The following is a 6408-nucleotide window of genomic DNA, read 5'->3' on the forward strand; positions in this document are numbered from 1 at the left end:
TGAATTGATCCCTATAAACGAATCGATTCACTTCATAACTCCCTAATCCTTTCATAACATTATCATCTTAATTTGACGCGTTGTTGTACTGTATTATTCGGGGACTAAAGTGTGCATTTGTGCGCTGTGGTGATCTTTCAGAGACTGTACCGACTGGAATTTAGCGACCACTGTCCGTTTTAGAGACCGTACGCGCGGCGGCGGCGTCCCGATCCTCGCCTGGGGCGGAGAGGGGAGCGCGCGTCCCCCTCCGCCGCATTCCGTCCGTCCCATTCACTGCCCGCTCGCGATGTGCGGAGAGCCGACGGAAGTGTCGAGTGTGTGCCGTGCGGTGTCATCTGCCGTCTCCTCTTCCGACCTGAAGGTAAGTGTTTCTGTCATGCTGTATTGCTGTGTAACAATAAAAAAAAATTGTTCTCAATATTTGCAGCATTACAGACAAAAAAAAAAAACGGCGCCGAAACGTTCACTCAAAAATAGCTGATCGAAAAATAGCTGAAAAAAATAGACATTTAAATGTCTACTATCAGATACCAGAGCGCATTAGTAGCGTCGACGCTACTACATAGTAGCACACAACATTAATTCAATATTAAAAATTGGTTGAATCCAGGTTGATTGTCAACATTGAGGATCAACCGTTTTTCGACATCGATCCAGCATTTATTTCACGTTGAATTTGCGTTGTATTTGGTTGATAGGAGATTGATATGCAATATTGTGATACAACATCAAAACAATGTTGTATGCCGATCACTTTGTATCGCGTTGTATGTATCACTTTTATGCCGATTAGTTACTTTCGACGGCAGGGGTCCCTTCAATCAATATATTATCATTGTAACATGTGAATATCCACCTTGTTACAGGAACGCAGGATGCGAGGATCGTCGGGCGACACCACCACTCGAGATTCGTAGATCGATGGACGGAGCGGCAGCCGCGACGCGACGACGTGTGTCGTAATGTGACGGGATGTGACCCGGAAATGGCTGTGTATTTATACCAGAAATACATTTATTCCGAATATTGACTTTGTCGGTATCGCGGGATCTTGTGGGTCTTTTTAGCATTCCTGGTCAACCGGCTCAAGATGCCCGAGTCGGAGATGCCCGATTCGGAGGTGTGCTGAGCCGCTGTTTTCAACAGCGGCTCAGCACAATAACAAGATGCGGAATACTTATAGAATGGCGAGTGTGGTGCCCTGTTCGAGATCCTTTACGATACCCTGTACGACACCGTGCACGGTACCCTGTACGACACCGTGCACGGTATCCTGTACGACACCGTGCACGGTACCCTGTACGAAACCATGCACGGTATCCTGTACGACACCGTGCACGGTACCCTGTACGACACCGTGCAAGGCACCCTGTACGACACCGTGCACGGCACCGTGTACGGCACCCTGTAGGACACCATGTACGACACCGTGTACGGTACCCTGTACGACACCGTGCACGGTACCATGCACGACACCGTGCACGGTACCCTGTACGACACCCTGTAGGAACCCTGGTAACAATTTCGTCAAAAATCCTGTAGGGTCAACCATACAGGGCTACCCTGTAAGATTTTTTCACTAGGGGCAGGTCACTACAATTCATTCTGCTTCAATTACAATTGCTGGAATGTGTTTTGCAGACTTATTATATTGAATCTTGAACAGACTATATTATATTACTTTGCTCATGGGCCCAGGCCAGTACTGCAGAGTATGGCTCGCAGGTCGCCAAGGAGCACTGGCCTAAGTTCAAAATTTACACAAACCCTGCAAACTGAGCCAGAAAATTCACACCAAAGGGGCTGAGAGAACACTTCGCACCCCGCTACACTAAATCTGCACCACACCAAACCAAATCCACACCGCACCACACTTAAATCCGCACCAGACGAAGGAGTCTGCACTGACAACATCTGGACAAAATTGCCATACTTTGTAGTCTGGCTCATGGCTATATCCATTGTGATTCTTAGGTCTGATTATTGAAGTTGAGCTCACTTCCATCATCCATGTGCCCAAGACATTGTGGGCAGCATCAATAATCAAACATCAATATCTTGCTTTTGCTTATTAGGGAGCATTCTATAATCTTTTAAAAATGATAAATAAGGCCTTGTTGATATTCTTTGCAGTTTGCGACCTTCTTCTTGACAAAGTTCAAGCTTCAATTTTCCAATTTTCATTTCAATCCTTTCCATGAACATTGAACATGTTTGTGTTACTTTGCATCTTACTAAAATACCAATTTCCTGAGTTTTGCTTTCATGCGCAATGTTTGTACTATTCGCGGCAGAAGCGTAACAAAACTTTGTGCCACCGATTTGGCAGCTAGGAAAAAAACTTTGCCCGATAAAAAAACAATCATATGACGTAATCGATCCAAAAGCTTTAAATTGGAATTTCTAAACAATTAGCCAACCATGGGCCGAATGTTTGCCAATTTCGTGTACAGGGGCCCCTAATCTATGTCTTGCAACACAAGAACAGTATATCAAAGCAATTTTTGAAGGTGGGACAGTCCCTTTAAACAATTTCTCTGTTCGGGGGTCTCCGACGAGAGAAAGAAAGAAACAGCCGATCGCGTCTCACTTCCAAAGCCTTCATGGCGGCCATGCATCGGCGAATGGAGCCAACTATCGATTAGCATCATTTCTATTTGATTTAGCACGGGCGAAATGGGGTTCAATTTTGGCCAACTGCAGCTGGCGACTATTGAGGCCGAGTTTATGGCGCGGATTGGCTGTCTCAGTCGATCGCCTGACAACGATGGCTACGATCTAAACGACCCCTTTGCAGGCTGCAAATTGCATTGATGATATGCTGCTGCCACTATGACTTAGAAGTCCCAACTCAATTGCGTTTGTTGGTAAAATGCGGCGCCGTTTTGAGAAAAGGAACGCAGTATTGGACCAAACGCAACCAAACAAAGTATGTGCTTGGCCCTGCATATTGCAATTGAGCATTTGGCGCAGATTTCTCGCGATTGGGTCAGTAAGAATTGTGACGGAAACAGCCCAATGGATGGCATATCATCATAGGATATACATTATACACTATACAGAGCTTCTCAGCTGACATACGACTTGTGGAAAGGTTTCCAACCTAAATGAGGCAATTAAGTAACTGGTGTGAAAATTATCTGCCTAAACCCTTAGCAAACAACTCAAAACAACCTCAAAACCACCTTGCATGCATGATTATCCTCGATGAACACTAAGCGGGGTATCTAAGATTCTTCTATGGATCTTATTATTACACACCACTATTACACTATTATTATACACACCATAAGTATTCCTGTAAAAATTGTAACTACCGTGTTCGAGTTTATTTGCCTTTACCTTTGAGCCTTTCCTCCCCTTCTTTTGGGTATCCCGTGTCAGGGGGCGAACGTCGCGACGGTGTCTGTCGATATACCAATCTGCGGGGTGCCCGGGGTCGGCCAATTTCGGTCTGTTTGCACCGGGCCCGTCCCCCGCAGAGCGCTCGACTGTTGGCCGCCTCTGTGTTGTCCCGTGCCGGATATTGAGACCGCAGGAGCGACAGGCTGGACCCGCGGGCGACAGACCTTCACCGGGGACAGTGTGTAAATGGTTCACCGATCTTATAGCGCGCTTCCCTGTGACAGATATTAGGCACGGTGGATATACTGCCCAGACATCCTGTCACGCTGACATGCCGTCTAGAGTTGCAAAGTTTTCCCAATGGGCTGCTACCGGCACCGCCCCGCCCCACACAAATTTTCTGGGATACCGGCATGCTACCACGCCTCAAGCAAAAACACCGCCAAATTACCGGCATACTAAAAAACCTGCATTCTTGATTCTGGCTTACCCCTACATGAGATGCCACATTTTGGCAATTTCAGTAACCGCCTCACCCAGCAGCCACCCATTGTCCAACCAAAACTCCAGTAGCCTGATTTTGGCTGAGTTGGCCCCACAAATACCACAATTTTGAAACTCAATTCCAGTTTACAGCTGTTAAAATATCACCTGTAATCAAAGAGGTATTGCCTACAAAAAGCATTAACACATTCATCAAAAAAGCAAGGTCAAAAAGAACTTGAATTACTGTAATGTGTTTCTGAAGACTGCACAGTGCACAGTGAGCAGCAATCACATTTACCACAAGCGTTCTTATTTTCCACATTACCCTAAAATGAACTATGGCTAGTCATAAATCACAATATAAAAAAACTACAGATTTGGCCATGTTCCTAACTGAGGAAGCGAGATCAACATCTGCTTTTTCCTATCCGCCATGGCTTGATGGCTCGTGAGTAGGATACGAATCATGTAAAAATATGTGTTAATAACTCACTTGTCCTGAAAAGTCACCAAATAATATGTATAAAAACGATATAATATCCTCTCCCACCTCAAACGCGGGAACAAACCAAGAACAAACACAAGGTTATAAAGGATTTCGAAACAGATGCGCCACAACACAGTTTTTAAAGCTTATTAAAACACTGCAAAAAAAAGTTTTAGGACTGCAAACTACTGCCTCGTGAATGATTTTATTGATAAAAATCATCCAACACGATATTAAGTTTCAATAAAATCAAACTGTGAGTGTTTTTCACTATAAGAAAATCCACTTCTCTTGAGTAATTCAACCAAAAGGGCATATGAATAAACAATACGTCATCAGCTTACATTTTTTTTTTAGGGGACAGAGGATCTTAAAAGTCAATCCTTGGTTACTTGATCAGCTGATCATATTGCGCCACTTTGTACTCATTTCGTCTGCATGTTGTGTTTTCTTGTAACGATAAGACAAAATGCCAGTTTAATTCATTTTCATTTCATTTTGGGACCAAAGTTAGGCTCAGGGCTACCTAACACCTGCCTTTTCAGCTGGATTTTCAGTGTCAAATTCTTTGTAGAGTATCTCAGACCACATCTCAGGACTCAAGGCCAGTTTCCAAACAATGTGTTTTGTGTTGTTTTGATTCTGCCTTTTGCCTAGGGAATGTTGCCATTAACATCAATTTATTTTATTGTATTATACCTATTACCTACCATTAGACTTACTAATTGGTTTTGCTTTGCAACATGGATGAGTATTCTTCCTTGATAGACCACAGTAGATTCTTGACAATTCTTATTAGAGCCAAACCTGTGAAATGCTGAGGTTCATGTGTACAATTACCCTTAGCAATGGATTCTTCTACCACAAAATGTATTTTACAGTGGCTAAGATTGCTGTTATTACAATTTAATAGCCTTTTAGTGTCCAAAGTTTGAATCATATGCTGATAATTTTTTTTTGTGCAAAATCAAAAATACCGGCATGCTACCGGCAAGACATGCCAGATACCACGAAAAAACCTGCGGTAGTGAAAAACTACCGGCATGCCGGTAGTGCGGTAGGGAAATTTTGCAACTCTAATGCCGTCGTGGTGGTGAACGATATTATACACGTCCGGGTGATATTTATTCATTTTGTGCTCCCTTACCAATCTGACGACTTTTTTGTCGAGGGGTGAATAGCGATCGATTTATTTGGATGTGGTTTACAGCTAAATTATTTCGCAACACACCAAATAGACTGACGAATTGTTTGCATTGGACAGCTCTGGTCCTGCCTTTATTGTGACTTTCTAAAGCGATCATAAGTAGAAACGAGCACACTAGACTAGACCGTCTGTGCTGATATCTCACCCTCTCAATATACGAGGCGGCTGATATCTGATGCGGTGAGCTCAAACACCATCTCTGCCGGGCCGGTCATCGGCCAACATTGGTGGTCGGAGGCCAACAGAAGACGAGAGGTGGCGCCATCCGATCCGACTCCGTCCGAGGGGCCGCTGCAGCGCCGCCGGCGACGCCATCGGGGGGATGGGGGGGGGGGGTCGGTCTGCGACTGGAGCTGTATACAACTCCAGTCAACTCCGTCCCTATAGGGACGTGTGCTGCTTGAAACGATTTCTTACAATGGGTTACCAAGTGCGTTCCTGACAACGAATAAAATATCAAGAGCAGTTTCAGCAATAATCAAACGCGGTCGTTGGTTCAGCTAGAGGCTTGTGAGGCGGAACTGTCTAAAAAATACATTTATATATGAAGTCCAATTTTAAGGTAATACCCATCACCCTACTGAGCACAAGCAGCATTTTCACATTGCGAGATCAAAAGCGATCATTATAGACCACGCCGCCGAAGTAGATATTCCATGCAGAGGCTTCTTCATGATGAAGCTTTTCATGTTAGCCACCATTTTATTCTATCATAATCTTTTCTTGCCGGACATGATACGTCCTCAAAAGGTTCCCGGCTCAACATTTTCCTATTTAATTCACCATCAACTAACTCTTCGAGTCGAGAAACTGCCGGTTCCGGCAACTCATCTTTCTGGGGCGCGCTGAAAGCAAGCACGCCGCCGAAGCCTTTTGTCTC

General features: G+C 44.5%; 1 long non-coding RNA gene across 1 annotated transcript; it reads left to right on the forward strand.

The window, feature by feature from the left end:
• The first annotated feature begins 210 nt into the window (after positions 1–210).
• On the forward strand, positions 211–1033 carry LOC122367967. Its single transcript, XR_006254155.1, has 2 exons — positions 211–364; positions 870–1033. It is a non-coding gene; the product is annotated as an uncharacterized LOC122367967 (long non-coding RNA).
• Positions 1034–6408: the final 5375 nt, after the last annotated feature.

This window comes from Amphibalanus amphitrite, unplaced genomic scaffold, assembly GCF_019059575.1.
Source record: "Amphibalanus amphitrite isolate SeventyFive unplaced genomic scaffold, NRLGWU_Aamphi_draft 000911F_arrow, whole genome shotgun sequence".
NCBI classification, from domain to species: domain Eukaryota; kingdom Metazoa; phylum Arthropoda; class Thecostraca; order Balanomorpha; family Balanidae; genus Amphibalanus; species Amphibalanus amphitrite.